This window comes from Myotis yumanensis, unplaced genomic scaffold, assembly GCF_028538775.1.
Source record: "Myotis yumanensis isolate MYYU_CA2020_CCGP unplaced genomic scaffold, mMyoYum1.0.hap1 SCAF_7, whole genome shotgun sequence".
Classification (NCBI taxonomy): Eukaryota; Metazoa; Chordata; class Mammalia; order Chiroptera; family Vespertilionidae; genus Myotis; species Myotis yumanensis.
Window position 1 is genome coordinate 32604002 of NW_027223758.1, and position 20324 is coordinate 32624325.

General features: G+C 49.8%; 1 long non-coding RNA gene across 1 annotated transcript in view; it reads right to left on the minus strand.

Annotated features, from left to right (window-relative positions):
* LOC139013777 (uncharacterized) overlaps positions 1-20324 on the minus strand; it is a 76837-nt gene that overhangs the window by 34079 nt on the left and 22434 nt on the right. The window contains exon 2 of the long non-coding RNA XR_011472121.1: positions 11576-11686. This is a non-coding gene — a long non-coding RNA (uncharacterized lncRNA). The remainder of the gene's footprint in view (positions 1-11575; positions 11687-20324) is intronic.

Here is a 20324-nt window from a genome sequence, read left to right on the forward strand (position 1 = left end):
AGCTTCCTACGGGTCAGGATTCAGACAGAGCACATGGCAATGGCTTCCTTCGGCTCTACAACGTCTGGGGCCTCCGCTGAAGAGTTGAAGGCTGGGGGTTGGAATCCTCTCGAGATGTCTTCCCCTGCGCGTCTGGCAGTCAAGACTAGTTCGGCTGAGGCTACCGGCCAGACCACCCCTGTGGCTCGGGTGCTGGGCTTCCTCACAGCGTGGTGGCAGGATGCCAAGCGTGAGTGGCCCCTGAGACCCAAGCAGAAGTGGCTTGGCCACTTCTAGCCTATTCTCAGAAGTCACACAATGTCACTTCTGCCCCCTTTTAGTCCTGGAAGCAATCACAGGAGGGGACATAAACCCCACCTCTTGGCAGGAGGCGTGTCAAGGAATTTGGGGTCAGACTTTAAAACGGGCTTGAACAATGGCTGAGTCACCATAAACACTCATTAAATGTTAGCTGGGAGAAACAGCAATAGTACAATAGCAAAGGGTTCAATCCCGTATGTATTGAAACAGTCATATCGGGTGACCCTGGGCATAAAGGGGTTAATGGAGGAGGCACAAGGGCAGGTCCCCGAACCTGACATCCCCACTACTCTAGAAGAGGCACTGAAAGATAGAACTTAGATAAAAAGAGCTAATAGGCCTTGAGTGCTTACTAGAGGCCAGGCACGGAGCCAAGCACTCTATGCATGATCTTATATAATCCACACAATCATCCAAGAGGCAGGTCCCATCATTATGCCCATTTATTGATGAGAAGCCAAAGGCTCAGAGAGGCATAGGACCTTGCCTTAGGCCACACAGCTAGGAAGAGGCACAGGCAGGATGAGAACCTAAGCAGTGGGTTTCAGAGCTGGTCCTCACTTCCTAAGACCAAGCTGGGCAATAGCCAGCCTGCCAGGTGGGACAGGACATCCTGACTGTTTGGTGACAGACAGGGAGGGCTGGTACTGCAGGACGGAGAGCCAGGGCCAGGAGGTGTGTCGGCTGCAAGCCCACAGTCACAGGCTGGGGGAATGGGGCCAAGCCCTCCGTCTGGTGAGATGGGGGAGGGAGAGACTGAAGAGAACCCAGAGAGCAAGGCAGAGCCCCCCTCCAGAGGCAGCTAAGCACTGAGGGATGGAGATAGAGCCTGGTCACCAGTCACCTTGAAATGAGCTCTAGGATAAAGAAGGGGCCCTGACCTCTACTCCTTGGAGCCCCTACCAGGCCATCAGTGCTCCACCACATGGAGCAGGGTGTTACTGGTGATCTGGAGGCTCAGAGGTAGGGGGAGGAGCAGGAGGACAGAGGGGGGAGCACCAATCCATATAACAGCCAGGAAGGATCACAGAGGGTATGCCCAACAGCACCAGGTTCTAAGGGCAACCCGCACACTTGCACCCTCTGCCCTTGACTTTTCTCCTATTCTCTACCACTCCCTTTCCCTTCCTGACCTCCTTCCTTCCACCCATCCCCTTCCATTTCTCGTGTCCTCCCTTCTCCCCTCCTTCCATTTTTTCCCCATTATGAAGTCTCACAGGGAGAAGCTGCGTTCCCCAAAGGCAGGAGAAGCCTGGTCATGACCGTGGACTTCATCAAGTGAAACATGATTCCTCAGCCATCACAAAACCAGTCCTGACAACGTCCTGAGTCCGTGAGGAGTGCCTTCGACTCTCAGATGTAATAGGGTGTCAACTCCTCTGTGCCCCAAAGGGAGAGGGTGTCTTCTGGGTGTCACTGGGAGGCAGCTCCGGGGGGCACTGGATAATGAGTCGATCGCCTTGGACCCGCTGCTAAGCCCCTCTGAGCCCTGGTTTTCTTGGCTGAAACAACTGCCCGGGTGGAGAGGAGGAGAAGATGGACGGCATACAGTTGCACGCAGTGTGTGCTCTGCCTTGCCCGGTCCCTTGCTGGCACGGGCCTCTGACCTTTCTCCTAGGCCCGTGGGGCAGAGCCAACTCTCAGCTGATGTTGGCAAGCGGCGGGGAGGGTGGACGGGCAGGCTGTCAGGGCCGGCCTTGTGCCCAGAGAACCTTCTGTGCCACTGTTCCTCGGCCAGGCAGGCCCAGCCCACCGGCCACTTCCCGTGGCCCTGGCAGGACAGGGCTGTAGGCCCCTCCTCTCCTGCATCTTGCTCAGCTGACCGAAGTGGCCACCTCCTCCCCACGGGCCCTAGAAACAGAAGTCTCCAATATAAATGCAAATGCGCTGCAGTCCCCGGTCTCAGGCTGGCCGCTCCAGCCTGTGCTGCCGGCTGGGGGCATGAGCTGACACTGGCCCAGAGAGATAAGGCGTTTCTGGGCCACCCCCACCCCGGGCCCCGCCCCCTCCTCATACTGTCAGCTCCACAAAGACCCCAGGGAGTCCAGCCCTTCCTCTTTGCTGCCCATAAGGCCTGTGATGGACCCGTGAAGGTCCCCGTGCTGCAGTTATGGAGGGCTGCAATCCTCGGTGGTGATCCTCACCCTCCTACCCTCCTGGGCTGGCAGGACAAAGCCAGGAGGCAGGCTAGGAAAGGGCAGGCGGCCTGGGGGCCAATCTCTACCACATCCTCCACCAGGCTCCAGGCTGCCACTGGCCCAGAGAATCCCGCTGTGTGCATTAGGAATAGGCACCCCTTCTTCCTGGTGCAAGGCAGCCTCTTAGCCCAGCACACCGCGCACTGTAAGCCACAGCTCTTGGCAGCCAGTCTCCCCTTCGGGACTCGGTTTCCCCTCTGGCCAGGGGAACCACCTCGAGAGACCTCCAAGTACCGCACAACTGGTCTGCTTAGGCCAAGAACACAGGGCTCTGGAGCTGGCCACGGCAGCCCCCAGGGTGAGACCTCTTCTGGCTCATATATCCTACCATCCTTCCATTCCTCAGCCCCAGACATTCCCACCCTTAAGCCACGACTCCGGGATTCTTAAGAAGGGAGCAAGACATCTCTGGCCGAAGCATTCTGTGACAGAGGTGGAGTAGGTTCGGGGTCACAGGCAGAGCTCTGGAATGGCCCAGGTTCAAATCCAATACATTCCTGGCTCCAGCTCTAATGGCACCTCCTCAAAGAACCCTCCCCTGATGGTCTCCTAGTGGAGCAGTCCCTTCCCTGCTGCCAGAGACCAGGTCACATTGCCCTGTTGCTTTTCTTCATGGCGTTTAGCGTTACGTGAAATTGTCCCATTTATTTATGTCTTCCTGTGGTTATTTCCTGTCTCCCCTCTCCCTTATTGGAATGCAAGTTTCTACAAGGGCAGGCACCATGAATCAATAACTCCTCCCTCGACACTTTCTGGGAGATAATGACGGATGCCCTGCCATAGGGGTAGTGTAGAGCCTTCATCGAGAAAGCCAAATTTGCTTAGCAGAGAGCCAGCACACAGTAAGCGCTCAATAAATGCTAATGGGTTTTGCTGTTATTGTCCTCCATGAAAGGGCTGGTGTCCTGGTGCCAGGAGTCTAACTCGGGACACACTCCTCCACAAATTCCAAACCCAACACCGGGGCCAAGTCCTCCTTCCCCCTGACTTCCGCCGTGACCACACTGCAAACTGCCGCTTCTTTCTATCCCTCTGTAAAGCGACGGGCTGGCTCCTCCCTGCCTGAAACTTCAGAGCTGTTATGAGTGTCAAGTGACATCAAGAGGAAGACACTTTTTAGTTCCGAAATATGATTTCAATGATACAAATAACTCTGCACGTGTCTCCCGATGGCCTGCCCCCCCCCCCCGAAATGTGAGATTACTCCTTGCCTACCACTCCCTTTCCCTTCCCTCCCTCCTTCCTTCCATCCATCTCTCCTCCCATTTCTCCCATCCTTCCCAGGGCCCTGCTGCTTCCTGACCCAACCCAGCCACATCTTAGGCTTCTTCCAAGGACGAGGTCTCCACTGAGGAAGGTTTCTCGAAGTTTTGACATAATCATACCACCTCCTCCCCCCACTCCCATTTGCTGTCTGCCTGTATATATACTAATAAAAGGGTAATATGCAAATTAACCATCACTCCGAGACCAAGATGGCGGTGCCCATAGCCACAAAGATGGTGGCGCCGGCTGGAGCAAGCAGGACTCTTGGCTTCCTTCGGGCGGGATGCTTGGCTTCCTTCATCGCCTCAGCGACAAAGGAAGCCAAGCCTTCTGCAAGCCCCGGCCAGCCGCCGAGGGCCGGCCTCTGGGCGGTGACCACAGAGCTGGCTGGAACTGGTGGGAGGCAGCTCCGGCCTGGAGCAAAGGTGGGAGGCAGCAGCCAAAGCGAAGGCCCGGGTCCCAGGTGCTGGAGGGAAGCTGGTGCCAGCAGCCAGGAGAAGGAAGGCCTATTCTTGCACGAATCTTCATGCTTCGGGCCCCTAGTTTCATTATAAGTAATATTTTCTTTAAATTGCCTCATTTAAAAAAAGAAAGTCAATTCATGCTAATGGGAAGCTTTACTCCACTGCCATACATTAAAATTATTATCAACTGCTATAAAAAAAATATATGCTGATATTCCCTAAAATAAATGCCTAAGTATTAAAAGTCTGATGCCCCCCGCAAGGTTTTCAAGTTCTCAGCCTGAGAGTTCTCTGGGGAACTTTTTAAAATTCCTTCGTTCACTGGACAAACATTTCATGAGAACCTTACTAGTCTGTGCCCAGCCCAGGTGGCAGCAGCCGTAAGTGACTCCATTTCCAGCCCTCAACACAGAGGACCTCGTTGAGGTGGCAACTGATGCCCTTCAAAATACAATTAATTAGTAGACAATCATTACCCATACCGGCCTCACTAGGCATTTCTTGGTTCTTTCCTCTCAACACCACTCAATAAAGGTATCTTACCAGTGGGGGCTGGGAAGGAAGAGAGTGGGAAAGGTCTTCATCCGTCAGCGTGACCACACACGCACGTGCCCTCTGCCACCCGGGAGCAGGCTCCAGGACCCCTGTCCAATGCCATCCGTCCATTTTGCCGATTCCAGACTCTTGGGAAGGGCAATTCAACACAATGGGATATTGTTTCCAGGAAAGGTATCAAAAACAAGACCCCCTGCAAATTTGGTAAACTGTTATCAGAAACCTTTAATTGGGTAGGCAGTTTCTCTCCTAAGACTTTATCTAAAAGAAATCATCATGAATGTGAACCACAATAGCTGCAGCATCGTTGATAATAGTGAAAAGTTTAAAACCTAAATGTTCATCAATAGGGAATTCAGTAAATAGCATATCCCATACAATGGAAACGTATGCAACCATTTACCAATGGTGCTGCAGAATATTTTGACATGAGAAAATGTTCATGTTATATTGTTAAGTAGAAAAATAGCTACAAAATAGAATGCATAATATCACTACATACACACATAAATGAAAGACTGGGATGGATTTGAGTTGCAGAGAATTTCTTAAGCAAGAAATGAAAGGCCAAACCATAAAGGCAAATATTAATAACTTAATCTACCTTAGAATTATGACTCTGTTCAAAGTTCACCACAAAAGAAATAAAGAGATAAGCCACAAGCTAGGAAATGTTTGCAACAATCTAGCAAAAGTTAGTACTCAAAATATATAAAGAGCTCCTACAGATCAATAAAACAAAGACAATCAAAAAGAAAAATAGTCTGAAGATTTGAAGACATAAAGGATAGAAAACATGAACAGCCAATAAGCATATAAATAGATGCTTAACCTCTTAGCAATTAGGGAAATCCTCATTAAAAGCTCATTTTATGTCCATTAGATTGGCAAAACCTAAAAGCTGCACAAATTTAAATATAACCACCTGTGTGGAACAAGAAGGATTCTGTGACACTGGTGATGGGGGGTCACTTTGGACAACCACTTTGGAGAACAACTTGCCATTTTTTGCATTTACCATACTCTACAACCCAGCAATCCCCTTCCTGGAGACATGCTAGAGCAGTGGTTCTCAACCTTCTGGCCCTTTAAATACGGTTCCTCATGTTGTGACCCAACCATAAAATTATTTTCGTTGCTACTTCATAACTGTAATGTTGCTACTGTTATGAATCGTAATGTAAATATCTGATATGCAGGGTGGTCTTGGGCGACCCCTGTGAGAGGGTCGTTTGACCGCCAAAGGGGTTGCGACCCACAGGTTGAGAACCGCTGTTCTAGAGAAACGTGCATAAGCACAGGAGGTGTGGGCAACGATGTTTATATTGGCAGGACTCAGCCCTGCCCTCAGTCCCTGATAAATCCACCTTCCTGTCACTGTGTCTTTTAACTTTCATTGGGCAACGTTCGCCGTTCAGGGGCGGGTACCTGTCCAGCACACTCCCCTGCGCTGTGAACATGACGGCGCTTACCGCTGTGATTAGATCACGATATGTAGCACAGGTTACTGTGCCAGACTTGTGACTTTCAGGGCTGGGACTTTAACTCTCCCAATTTCTGGGTGAGGGGACCCAGCCCTGCAGGGCAGCCACTGGCCAAGCCAGATCCCACGCTCATCATTTGAGTGGAAACAGCAGGATGAGCTAGAGCTTCAGTGACTGTCCTGGGGGCCAGGGAGAGGCCAGGAGTGCTCAGGGTATTAGGAGAAGAGGTGGCAGGGTTGCAGGTAGGGCTAGCTCATAAATGACAGTTCATCCACATAACAGACTGCTCTGCTGCAGTGAAAAAGAATGGCGGCTCCATAGGAGCCAATCCGAGCATCTCCAAGATCCATTGCCAAGGGGAAAAAAGCAGCTGAGCCGCTACCATTGTGAAAACGGTGGGGGAGGAGAAGCTAGGTGTATATATACCTGGACGTGCAGACATACATCTGAGCACAGAAACTCACCTCAGGGGTGGGAGAGTCTTTTCACTGCATCCCCTTTTGTGCCTTTTTATTTTGTACACTGCATGTGGCACTATGGGAAAATAGTCATTAAAAAATGGAAACAAAATACAGTCCCATTAGATATAACACATGTATAACTCCTATGAGGGTTGAATCAGTTACTGGTCACCAGTTGGCATAATGCTACTTTGTAGACAATTAAGTCATATTGCTTTCAACTCTGGTAAGTTATTTTGTTTTCCAGCCAACATTTTTTAGGTTTCAGACTTTTCCACAGACCCTTGAAGAGTCTGTGACTTCCTGCACTGTGCCTGCAGGGCCACTGTGCCCACAGGGCCACGTGCATGTCATCACCCATGCCCCGCAGCCCAGATCCCCCACAGGCTACACGTAGGTAGGCAGTCCATTGACTTAAATCATCTCTAGGGTTCTACCCTGGGAATGCTCCTTAATTCAAGTGAGTCCATGGGACATCGGCAGGGATCCTCCCCGCACTCAGGAGCCAAAAATGCACAAAGTCACTCCTAGTGGGTTATATAGCTCTACTTACGTTACTCTGCTCTCTCCTACCCCTCACTCCTTCTCTCATTCTCCTCTCGTCACACTGGCTTCCACGTTCTTCAAACCCCCTCTCCATGGCAGGCAGAACTCTAAGATGACCCCCGAGATTTCCAGTCCCCCCAACCCCTGCCCCAGGTGTAACTGCCCGACATACTCCCCGGAACTGCGAACATGATGGCGTTTACTGATGTGATTAGGTTATGTCATATAGCACAGGTTACTGTGCCAGACTTGTGACTTACAGAACTGGGAGCTAAATGGGTGTTGTTTTGAGCCACTAAGTGTGTGGTAATTTATTACGTGGTAATAGAAAGTAATACACGTGCTAAGCAGGCTCCACTTTGGGCCTTTTCTCTGATGGGTACTTCGGCCTGGAAGGCTCTCCCCAGATATCCACAGGACTCACTCCATCCCTTCACCCAGGTCTCGGCTCACATGTCCCTTCCCAGAGAGGCCTGCCTGACCACACCACCTAGAATACCACCACCCCTTCCTCTGCTATTCCCTTGCCCACTTCATTTTTCTATATATCACTTATCACTGCCTGACATTATATGATTTAAGTATCATCTGAATAACTTTTAAACTTTATTTTGAAATAATTTTAAGCTTACAGAAGAGTTGCAAACACTGTACAAAGAATTCCCATCTATCCTTCACCCAGAATCCCCAAATGTTGACATGTAAACTTAACACATTTGCTTTATCATTCTCTCTTTGTATAGAGAGATTATTTTTTTGAGCCATTTGTTAAGTTGCTGATCCAACGCCCGTGACCACTGCCATACTTTAGTCCGTGTTTTCTACAAACAAGGAAATTCTCTTACATATTAATCACAATAAAATCATCCAAATCAGGACACTGACATTGATACATTGCTATCACCTAATCTTCAGATGCCAGTCAAAGATTGTCAATTGTCCTACTCATAACGTCCTTTGTAATAAGCCGAAAGATCCGTCCAGAAATACTCATGTCCTTAGCTGTCTTATCTCTCTCATCTCCTTTCATCTGGAACAGTCCCTCCGTTTTTCTCTTGCCTTTCATTATCTTGACAGTTACCAAGATTATGGGCCAGTTATTCCGTAGAAGGTTCCTCAATTGGAGTTTATCTGATGGAGCCTCATGATTAGGTGTAGGTTTTGCATCTTCAGCAGGGACATCACAGAAGTGATTCTCTGTGTAGCCTACCAGGAGGCACATGCCAGTCTGTCCCATAGCAGGCGAAGTTGCCTTGGATCGCTTGATTAAGGTGGTATCTGCTCTCTTTCTCCACTCTAAAGTTACTCTCCTTCCCTCTGTAATTAATACGTTATCTGTGGTGAAATACTTTAAGGCTATGGAAAGATCCTGTCCCCCAACACATGTCGCACAATGGCTTTCATTTAGCATCCAGTGATGATTCTTGCCAGAATCAATTATCTATTTCCATCTTCCCTTCTAGCTTCGTTATTAGACATTCTACTGTCAGAAAGAGAGCTCTTTCTTCATGCATATGCATGACACATGGATGGATGGATGATCTACTCCCTGCTATTTCCCCAGCATCAGAAACCATCAGAATATGGGAGGCACTCAATAAAATGTGGTCACTAAACGAACCAATGACCAATGCTCTCTGATCCTGAACTTGACTGTCTCGAGCGTTTACATCAAGCATGTCAAACTCATGGCCCACAACAAATATTTCTGCAGCCCAGCCAATATAACTGTATGCAAGAAATATTTTAATAAAAATTTCATAACTTAATCTTTACAATATCCTGTTATACATAATTATGAATAACAAACGACAACATTCGCTAATGACTGATTACTATAATCGTGTTGCATTCATTTCTCTTACGTGCCTTATGTGCAGGCGCACCATTTCTCTCCACTAATACTAGCAGCGAATATTTTAGCAGCCGATTGCCACGTCATTAGTCTTGGACTGACTTGTTTGGTGTGCGCAACAGGAAATATTTTGCTTTCGGAGAACAAGAAAAATAGGTTTATTTGCGTTACGCTTATTAATTTGTGCAGTTATTCAGTGTCTGGTAAGTTAATGTTCAAGAAAAAATATTAATTTTTATTAAAATGTTCTATTATCTTATGTTAACGATGACTCATTTATTTCAGCCCTTCGTATTCAGCATGTCTCTATCGAAATAAACCTACATTTCTATGAAAATTGGAGCTTCTGTTTTTTTGTGGCCCACATGAACTTAAGCCTTGTTTATTTGGCCCGTGTTAGCCTTTGAGTCTGACATGCTTGGTGTACACAGTGCTCACTGTGTGCTAGGTCCTAGGCCTCTTCTTGCCAATCCTCCAAACTCCCCCGTGAGGTAGGGACTGTTTTGACAGCATCACTTTAAAGATGAGAGCCCAGAGGCCTAGAGAAGGAGCACAACCAGGCTGCTGTCATACACTAGCCAAAGGCCACGCCAAGTTCCCACCCACCGAGTCAGACTCTAACCACCGCACCTACTGATCTCAACACGTTTCTTCTCTCCCCACACACAGATCCGTCTCCCAGCCCTTCACGGACCCCTCATCTTGCCTGTCACACTTTCCTGGCCTTATCCACTTCTTCTCAGCCTCACCCCCAGCCAGAGGAGCCTGCTCCCCACCCTCAGCCAACACAGGACAGGACCAAGAAGAGGAGCTGTCATTTCCATACAGCTGTCCCCAGGAGCCCGGCCCTGCCTGAGCCCCTCCATTTTCCCTGAAAAGGCTGAATTGTCTTGGCCGTTTGGGGGGCACCTCTCGGCACAGGCTGGGCTGCCTGGGCAGGGCCTGGCTGAGCTATTATCCCACATTATCTCACTCCCCTGCTCCTGAAAAGAACCAGTGACTGCTCGCCCCCCTCAGCCCTCCCCTGCTCACTCCTGTCTTTTACACTTAATTACCTCACTCATTACCCCAAAGCCTGCAGAGGCCGGACCACAACTGGGGCGTGAGTAATCTCCGCATCACACACCCAGCCAGCCGGCCAGCAAGGAGCAAATTGCTCACACAGCCCATCAATAAAGAAACAGGGCCCACTCCAGCCTTCGCAGCAGAAGGACCTTCGTGGCACTGCCATGAGGCAGGCACGGGTCCCAGCTTCCCAGTTGGCCAGCCCTGATGAGATGGTCTCCACCCCAGACAGTGACCTTGAACTTCCCCAGGCCACTGAAGTCACAGCTCAGTGCCATTGACAGATGGGGCCCGCCCCACTTCCTTACCACAGCCAGGGAACTGCCCAAGCATGGCTTCCAGGCTTCCTGTGCAACCCCTCCAGCCATCTCTCACCACTTCCACTCCCTAATTGAATGTTTTGCAAATCCCCTATCTGCTCTTCCTTCCCCAGCTTCTTTGCACATGCTACCATTCCTGCTTCCAGAACTCTCTTCCTGAGCACCCAAGGGCCTGGTTAATTCCTATACATTTGAGAGGTCAGCTCCTCTGGGGAGCCCTCCCTGATCCCCTCTGGGCTGGGTTAGGTACCTCATGCACTTTCTTCTTTGAAAGCATCAAGCCTTTATGTTGTCATTGCCTTTTTGCTTGTGTCTTTTGAAGGAACAACTGAGGCTTACACATCTTCCTTTGCCTAGAGCCCAGCCCAGGCCCTGACACAGCTCTAGGCCATTTACTAGGGACTGAATGAATGAATAAGTGAATGAATGAGTGACGACTGTTAAGCTGCATATGTGGGATGAAGGGGTTTAAGGCCTCCTTTTCCCATGGGCCTCTTCCTTCCCATGCAACAGGTTCCTGCAGGGCAGGGCCTCTGAGCTCAGAAGGGAGGCCTCCTTGGGGCTAAAACTTCCCTCGGACCTCGAGGAGGTCAGGCTCAGCTTCCTTCCTTTTTGTCACCTTTGGAAACACCAACTTCTCAACTCTGTCATGAGATAATCCAGCCCTGGCCAAGAAGTAGTCTGCACAACCTCTTTTCCATCAACTTCAAGGCTTCTGCTGGCCCATCACCTCCCATATCACCTCAGGGCAGCTGGCACAGAAGCTGGCTGTGTAGTCAGCTTCTCTCAGTCTGGCAGACTTCATCTCATCCTCCTGCTCCCCTCCCTGATCCGTGATAAGGAAGGGAAGTTGGAAAAGTGGTGGGGAGGGAGCTCCTCAAGCCTGATAGGCCAGAGATCATGGAACTCTTGTCTGCTGAAGCCTATGGACCCTTTCTCAGAACAATGTTTTTAAATAAATAAAATAAAATACAGCCCTTGCCAGTTCGGTTCAGTGGTTAGAGTGCTGGCCCGCAGACTAACAGGTCATGGGTTTGATTCAGGTCAAGAAAGTCACATACCTCGGTTGCAGGCTCGATTCCCACCCTGGTCGTGGTGCATGTAGAAGTCAACCAATCAATGTGTCTCTCTCACGTCCATGTTTCTGTCTCTCCCCTTCCCTTCCACTCTCTCTAAAAAAAAAAAAAAATCAATGGGAAAAAATGTCCTCGGGTAAGAATTAACAAAATAAATAAATAAATAGTTTACAAAGGAAACCAATTATATTTAAGCAGTTATCAAAATATTAAAAACAAATTTACATTACAATAATACATGAGCTTCTTTATTATAATTATAACACAAGTTTAGCAAGTAACTATTATAATTTCTAAATCATCATGAGTGTAAATGACATCTCAAGATATCCGGAACATCTGTAATATGATAAGAAAATATCTATGATTCTATTGGTGACAAAGTCACAGGTCCTGCTAAAACCACTGTGGTCTGTTGCCTGTATTCATCATTGAAGGAAAGTTAAATTTCAGAGAGAGGCTACTGAAATTAAAGACATAATACTTTTCTTATTCGAGTTCATGTTGGAACCCCTGAATTCTTTCTATGGACCCCAGGTTAGGAACACCTGTGACAGGGAATAACAAGTACATCAGGAGCGTACAATCCTTCCCTTCCTGTATCTCGGCAGGCGTCTTTCGTCAATTACAGCAGTCTTTCCCACCGAGCCCAAGCTCAGCTCCAGAATCCATCTCAACACCATGTTCCAGGCAACTGAGACCAACCAATCAACATGGGTTCTCTCACTAGTAAGCTGTAATCAATTTGTCATTTCTGGGGCGTTGGGGATGTGGGCAATGCCATACTGAGAATGGGATTATGGGAGAAGTGTGGTAAAATGAGGTTTAGCAACAACATAGGAGGGAACCTAAACACAGAACACTCGATGGAAGCTTAATGTATGTCATCAGGACAAGCAGTTACCAATAAGCTTTTGAAATGTCTGGTCATGTCATTTGAAACCAATATCTAGGGTGAGGGAAGTGACAGTCCCTTTCTGCTCAACTCCGCTCACATATGGCTGGGATTTCTGTGTTCAGTTGTGGGTTGTACACTTTCAGAAAAACTTCAAAACTGGAACATGGTTCAGGGGAGCAACCAGGATGTGTGAAAACCATTCCTGGGTCACTTATTCATCTGATGCGCATGTATGGGTATTTCCCTCTGAGCCACATTGAGCTAGGAACTGGGAACACCAATGTGAACAAGCCCAGCCCCTGTCCTTGGAGTGAGGACAGTGGAAAGAACTGGGTGTCTGCCCATTATCCCAAGGGGCCATCCTGGGCAGAAGGATGGAGTCTGTGGGATTCTATTCAGCCTGAGAAAAATGTTACTGCTGGACTATACAGACAACGGCACGGGTGGCTGAACCGTCCAGGGGCCACAGCAGCACACATGCTTGAAGACTCTCTAAGAGAGCCAGAAACCAGGAGTGGAGGCTTCACGTATGGGGGGGTCGGGGGGGTGGGAAACGCCCCAATTGGGTCAAAGCCCTGTCCTGGGGAGACTTCACTGCTAACACCATGACGCCCCAAAGCCAGAGCTCATGCTGCTGACACTGACGCTGGACACTGACACCTGGACGTTTGTCTCTGCTGCTTTTGGACACTCAGTGGACAGGTTACCACTCTGTAGCCAAAATGATACAGGGCTGCCTGGGCCACGTGACCACCCCTGGCTGCTGAGGAAGCAGGGAAGGCCAGTATAGTCCCCACCAGTGGGAGGAGGGGTCTCTTAAGCTAAGGGTGTTTGGAGGCGCTGGGCAGCTGAAAGGAAGGTTACCTGTCCACTCCAGCCACCACAGCTCAGGGGCTTCTGGTGGGCCCAACTCTGTGCTCAGCACTTTCCGGGGATTGTTTCTGTCAGTCATCTGTTTTCTGGCGTGTGGCTGTGCTTCTCAGTGTGTTTTACAGATGAGAGAAGTGAGGCTCAGAGACTCTGACATTTGCCCTGTTCTTTTAACTGCTCCACGCAGGTGTGCCAGCTGGCATAGGGGTATCATTACCCACTTGGAAGCTGACCCAGGTGCCACCAGTCCTGGGGTCTCTAGGGTCGCAGACGGAACCTGCCACAGCAATGCTAGAAGGAATCCCCATGTCCCAACCTAAAGCACCTGAAGTGTTCTGGACTCTACACAAAAGTCATCTCCTCAGAGCGGTCATCCTGGAGCACCCCGTCTAAAACAGCCCCCACCCATCCTACCTTTGTCCCATGACACCTACCGTCCTAGTGCTTTGTAGACACGAAGCTGGCATATCTGCCTACTTGTTCATTATCTGTCGGCACCGTAGGCTGCGAGCTGCCTGAGAGCAGGTCATGGTCTTGTTCGCTGCTGTGACCCCTTAGGGCAGAGCCTGGCACATGCTACGTGCTCAGTAAATCTCTGTGGACTTAGCAAGGCTGGAAGTCCTTGGGAAATTTCTTGACCTTTCTATGCCTAGTGCCCACCTTTATAAAATGGGTACAACCATACTGTCTACCTCCATCATGATTGTGAGGATTCTGTAAGTTCATGTGGTATCACAGCCAAGCCGACCTTTGAACAAGCCCTGCCTGGGCAGCAGTGGCCAGCAGGATTTCACTGCAGGGCCTGACCTTTAGAGCCACAGGGGTCAACAAGGAGATGCTCCTTGGGGCCAAAAGGTCCAAGAGGTCAACGGGAAGAGGGTGGACTCGAGGTTCACAATGGCTGGTATTATTGAGCACCAGCTGTGTGCAATCCTAAGCACCTCACTCATTTCCCCACTGCTCTGTGAGGTAGGCACCATTAGTGTCAGCATCTCCATTGGACAGCCAGAGAAACTGAGGTTCAAAAGGGATAGGTAAGTTACCCAGAATAACGTGTTAGTAAGTAGCAGAGGAGGGAGGTGAACGGAGGCCTTCCGTGCTTTTAACCTCTCTGCTCCCCTGCCCCTCTGCAGCCAGGGGAGATGTAGGGGAGGCTGGGAAGGCGTGCACTGGGGCACATGGGTGTTCTGACTCCTTAGGAGTCTGTCCACCCACCCAGCCTGGGGTCAGGCACAGGTCAATACTGACAGCCCCCTGCCTCCACACACCTGGGCCACCTCCTGACTGTCTCCAGAAGCCAATGGGTCCCAGCTGGTGGTAAGCAGAGGCAGGGAGCAGGAGGCAGAGCCAGGGTGCTGGGGGGGTGGGGGGGAGATTCCTCTGTTCCAGGAGTCCTGGGAGCCCGGAAATGCCAACTCTGCAGCTCTGACAGCCGCCTCAGCATCTGCTAGGGATGGTTCTGGGCTCGGCGAGTGTGGAAGAGAGGGAGGCAGGAGAGGCCACCATGGGGTGAGGGAGCCAGCCTTGATCTGGCAGGCAGGAACCTGAAAGTCCCAGCAAAGGCATGGCCATATCCTGTGCCTCAGTTTCCCCAACTGTCAAGTGGGAGTGGGAAAGGAATGATGCTGATATGCCAAAGGCTGTTCAAATGGAGCTTTTATTTATCAAGGGCTAGCCACGGTCCAGGCCTCGTACAGCCCTATGCTGTAGGTGCTATTGTTGGCTGCAGTTCACGGAGGTGAAATAGAGGCAGAGAGAGGAAAGTGACTTCCCCAAAGTGACACAGCTTGAGGAGGCAGAGCTGGGATTAAAACTTGGCTCAGGGTGACCCAGGCCCAAACTTTGAATCAGCTCACTTGCTGGGGCTCTTGCATAAGGGCCTTTTAGCCACCCTATCCCCAACCCATCTGGTGTCCCATCCCCAAGTCCCCTGACCCAGCAGGAAGCCTGGTGATCATATTCCTTCAACCAGTCCTTTCTAGAGGTTTCAGGGAGCTGCCGAAGGGTAACCTTGCAGTGGTTAGCGTTTTCAGGAATATCTCCAACTCTGAAGGAAAGACACTAATTGGGGAATGTCAAGGTCTGTGATCATCAGAAGAGGGACTCAATTATCCCCGAACGCAAAGGGAAATCTTGAGAGTTGACAAATCAATGGGAACTCAGGCCAAAAGGGACCAAGGTGAATGAGGGTCACAGGAGGTTTTTCATTCATTAGTTTATTCATTCATTCATTCATTCAAGAGATGTGTTTTTTGAGCACTTATCACTGCTCAACACTGTAGTGATGGGGTGTGGCAGTGAACGGGGAGAATGTGGGCTCCCACTTGAGGAGCATTCAGCCGTGGCAGGGCAGGAAGAGGGAAGGGAGGCCCCTTTTGAAGGGCCCTCTCCTACCTGCCCCGGTCTCTTAGAGAAAGGAACTCTGGTTTAAAATCAAGGCTTTGCAGCCATATAGCCTGGTTTGAACCCTGACACCTAGCTGGGTCCCCTGGGACAAGTCACCTTGCCTCTCTGAGCCTTGATTTCTGCCTCTGTAAAATGAGTATAGTGCCCTAACCGGTTTGGCTCAGTGGATAGAGCGTCAACCTGCAGACTGAAGGGTCCCAGGTTTAATTCCAGTCAAGGGCATGTACCCTCCTCAACTCCTCCTTCCTCTCTGTAAAAAAAAAAATAAAAAATGAATATATTTTTTAAAAATGAGCATAGTGGTAGGCCCCTCACAGCTTGCTGTGATGGTTAAATGAACTAATCCACATGAAGGGTTGGATTTGGCCCCCGGCATAAAATAAATGCTCAGTAAATGTCAGCTAGCATTATTATAATCTGGAACGTTGAAACATGGTTCTTCCTACCACATATCATCTCTGTTCTGGGCTAGATCCTGGGGTCAAGCAAGAGAGCAATGGAAGGAGAGATTAACTAGGCAAAGAGGGAAGAGGAGTGTGCTCTGGATAGCAGGGTAGAAGTTTTAGGAGGGCATGGGACCCTGCCATGCCCCCTCCTGAAGTGTGTTGAGGCTCAGAGCTCCTGAGCCCATGAAGGATAAAAATGGAAAAGTTCCCAGAAATCTATGCCAGAGCCTCTGCAGCTGACGAGGAGGCGGCGTGGTGCAGACATCAGAGCCCAGGCTCTGGAGCAAACTGGGCTGGACCTGTGGCTCACCACCTAGGAACTGTGAAACTTTGGACAAGTTAACCTCTCTGGGCTGTTTCCTCCTCTGTCAAATGGAGCTAACTATACTGTCTGCCTCAAAAGCAAGTGTGAGGATTAACTAAGGTAATATTTGAAAAGTGTGTAGATCAGTAGCTGGCTCATAGCCCAGAGGTGTGTGTATTAAATAAATAAAGTGAAGCAAAACATGCGGGGCCATGGGGAGGTGCCTGCCACTGGGCTCTGCGGTGGACTGCAGTCACTGAGAGCCTCCAGCGACAGCACCCCCTCAATCCGCCAGCGTTTGAGCCCAGGACAGCCCTGGCCAATGACTGGGCACAGCAGAAAACTAGCGCCTGACCATTCTGTCCAGCAGGGGATTCCTCTTTGCCCTGGAGCTCCCTGTGGGTTTACCCAGACTTCCTTAGAGCTGCACCACTGTCTGAGGCTCCTCTTACCCAATCTTCCTTTCTCCCACCTCTCCTTTCACAGGTGGAGACCGGTGCCTGGCCTGGTGACCTGTGCACCCTCTCCACCACAGGTGCTATCTCCAGTACATCTTTTGCACTTCCACCTCCATTGGCACATCTGCTTCCCAGAGGATCAGTGACCCAAGAGAGACTGCAGCATTTAACAGATTCCAGAGGACCCACCGCATCCCATGGCCAAGTCTTCTCTGGGAGTCTTGGTGTACACAGCTGTGAAATAGCTTGTTTCGTATTTTCCTACCCCCTTTCCTTTGGCTCCGAGGAGGACGGCCTGGGTAAACAACACTGGAGAAACTGGGCAGGGGAAGTGACGCCCACCAGAGAAAGAGCCCCATCAGCGTGGAGCGGATGCATTTGTAGTCACTCTCCTCCTTGGAATTCATACAGAATTCCATTATCGGTTCTGGACAGCAGTTCAGGGACCATCTTGTCCCATGCCCATTTGACAGATGAGAAAGCTGGAGCCAGAAGAGAAGCAGAGGGAGGAGAGCCAGGGCTGGAATCTGGCTCCTGACTCCCAGGGCAGTGCTCCTTCCTAACACCACAGAGTGAAGCCTGCAGACACGATGCTGCATGCCCTCTTTACAGATATGCAGAGGCTCAGGGTAGCTCTGCCAGCCACCTGGGGTCACACAGCACTGAGATTCACACTCAGACACTAGTAACTACCCTCCTTCTTGATGGGCAGGGCAGGGCAGGGCTGAAATCTGGAAGACCCGGGAGCAAACTAGGCAGGGTGAGGAGGGCCGAGCCTGCAGCCCCCACCAGCTAGGCCCATTATGCCAAGCCCTGGGCTCCTGGGAAGACAGGCAGCAGGACCCTCCTCAACTCCTCCGAACAGTGGCTGTGAGGCCTTGAGACAGTCATTTCACCTGAACCAAGCTACTGAATGGGCCAATAACAGAGCCTTCTCCCAAGAGGCCATGGTGGGCTTAGATGAGAGAAGATATGTAAATAAAAATAGCCAACAATTACCAAGTCAACTTCCTGTGTGCCAGGCACTGCTCTAAGCATTTCCTAGGTACATTATCATTTCATCATCACCACAATGTTGTGAGACGGGCCTTATAAATATCCCCATTTTCCAGATCAGGAAATGGAGGCACAGAGAATCACTGGGAAATGGCAGAGCTTGGATGTGAACTGAATAGAGGCTGACTCCAAACCCCTCTGTCTAAAGGCCCTGGAAAAGCCTCTTCTGTGAAGGGTAAGTGTTCAGCACAGTACTATGCGCGTGCAGCTGCTCGGTAATGTTGCTGTTGATAGAATAGCAATTATTGTTGTCCTTGGGGAAATTTGCCACCAGCAGTGCTATCTTCCCCAAAGTCAGAAGAATGAACACCCTGACATGTTTCATGGAACTTTATCATTTCTTCTCTTAAGAAGTAAGGGAGCAGATAGCAAGTGCTCAAGATAAATGCTTGGTGAATTGAAACATTGCATGGTCTTTTTGGAAAGTGCAAAAAGAAGGGGTAAATAAATAAATACCTATAGTCCTACTACCCTCCTTTCACTTTTCAGTGAATGTTTATTTTTACTTTGGTTCACAGTTACAAACATGCTGTGAGAGATTTCTGGATTCTGCAACCTCCACTTAACATGAGCTTTCCCCCCATACGATAATGTTTAATGGCTGGAGACTATTCCATCCAGCGAAGTCTTCTTCACAACCACTTTCCATTTCCTCTAACTTGGGGACTTTATCTGATGTGACTTAGAGAAATGCATTCCTAACAGTTGACTTTCTTTTATTTTTTTAAAAAAATATTTTTATTGATTTCAAAGGAAGGGAGAGGGAGAGAGGGAGAGAGAGAAACATCAATGATGTGAGAGAATCATTGATCGGCTGCCTCCTGCACGCCCCACACTGGGGATCAAGCCCACATCCCGGGCATGTACCCTGATAGGAAATCAAACCGTGACCTCCTGGTTCATAGGTTGACACTCATCCATTGAGCCACACCGGCTGGGCATAACAGTGGACTTTCTGAAACCAGTAAGCTGGTGTTGGAGAAGGCTTGGCAACGGAACACCCTTCTCAATGTTCTAGTGATGAAACCCTGCTGGCCATTGTGTATTTCAACAATGTCTAATCCCCCCCACCCCAAAGAGGTATTTTTGAACCTCACCTTCTGGGCTGAAGATTTCTTCTTATCTGCTAAAGATGCCCACACCATCTTCCACAAGCCCTGGTGAGGGAGGGCCCTGGCCCAGCTCTGTCCCTAAGTCGCCATGGACCCACAGTGTCTCGTGAAACTCTCTGAGCTCTGTTTTACCATCTCTTTGTAGGAGCTTGGAAAGATAGAACCATCAGGCAGTAGGTGAGCTCACGGGCACCCACTTCCCTTATCCACCTTACTGGACTAGGCACCCCTAGAGGACAGAGACCCCAGAACCCAAACTCCAAAATATGAATACACTATGAATAACTGTCAACAACTTCCTCCATGGCCCAAGCTCATTCCTGCCTCAGAGCCTTTGAATTCCTGAAGCCTCAGCCTGGAGCACTCTTTTCTCGGCAACTCCCAGGGCTGGCCCCATCTCGTCACTCAAGTGTGGGCTCAGATGTCACCTCTTCCAGGAGACCCTGGTCACCCTGTCTAAAGGTACCATCACTGTCCATTACCTGCCCTGGTTTATAGTCCTCACAGCACTGAACAATTATTTGAAAGGATATTGTTAACTTCCGCGTTTCCTTGTTCAGTATCCATCCACTGTCCCTTGAACGTCACCTCCAAGACAGCCGGGACAAGGACGGGCAAGGTCACCACTTATTCCACAGAACCCCACAAACGTGTGATAAATGGACCCTGGGTACTCCAGGCACAGCTGTATACATAGAACCCACATGTATTGGGCACCTACTATATGCCAGGCACCATGCTAACCAACGTTTTGTAATGCTCCCAGCAACCCCTGAGACAGCAACAATTATGACTAGCATGTTATAAATGGGGAAACTGAGGCACAGATCAGTTGAATAATTTGCCCAAGGTCCCATGGCTAGTATGTAGAGCGGGGAAAGTGTGATGAGCCAAACATGGGGCCGAGTCCCTGTCCTCACGAAGCAAAGGGGCTAATGGGCAAGTGGGCCTAGTCCACAATGTGGGAAGTCAGGGTCTTTCCTGGAGGAAGTGATGCCTCAGCTAAGTCCTGAGGACGAGTAGGGGTGTGCTAGGGGGAAGTGGAGGGAGGGACAATCTGAACAGAATGGAGGCCAAGAGACAAACGAGAGAGGAGCAAACCGGAGGGACTAGGAGGAGGCTTGTGTGGCTGGAGTAGGGAATATGGGGTGTGCCCTGAGTCAGAGGGTGTGGTCACCTCAGCC